Here is a 311-nt window from a genome sequence, read left to right on the forward strand (position 1 = left end):
AGAGCCGACCCCAGCATCCCAGGGGAACACCCCCGGTGCCCACCTCCGTCCCCCACTGCAGCTGCTACCCCCAGGTGGGCGGGCAGCTGTCGGCCCAGCAGCCCTTTGCCCGTCCCCGCTTTTGCGGGGGTGCTCCCCGGGGGGAGAGGAGCCACCACAGCTCCCTGCCCTCCGCTCGCTGCCTGCTGTCCCCCTTGAGTCTCCCTCCCTCAGCCCATCGGCCTTCAGGGCTCCGCAGGGCGCAGCATTCCCCTCCGGCCAAGAGCTCCAGGGAAAGCAACAGGCCAGGGGCAGCGCAGAGCCGGGCCTGC

The 311-nt window shown here is 72.0% G+C and overlaps 1 protein-coding gene across 1 annotated transcript in view; it reads right to left on the reverse strand.

Moving 5' to 3' along the window:
• Nucleotides 1-311, reverse strand: part of BID (BH3 interacting domain death agonist) — an 8975-nt gene that overhangs the window by 6167 nt on the left and 2497 nt on the right. The window lies entirely within an intron of this gene.

The sequence above is a fragment of the Eurypyga helias genome, unplaced genomic scaffold, assembly GCF_000690775.1.
Source record: "Eurypyga helias isolate BGI_N326 unplaced genomic scaffold, ASM69077v1 scaffold33098, whole genome shotgun sequence".
In the NCBI taxonomy this organism is placed as follows: Eukaryota; Metazoa; Chordata; class Aves; order Eurypygiformes; family Eurypygidae; genus Eurypyga; species Eurypyga helias.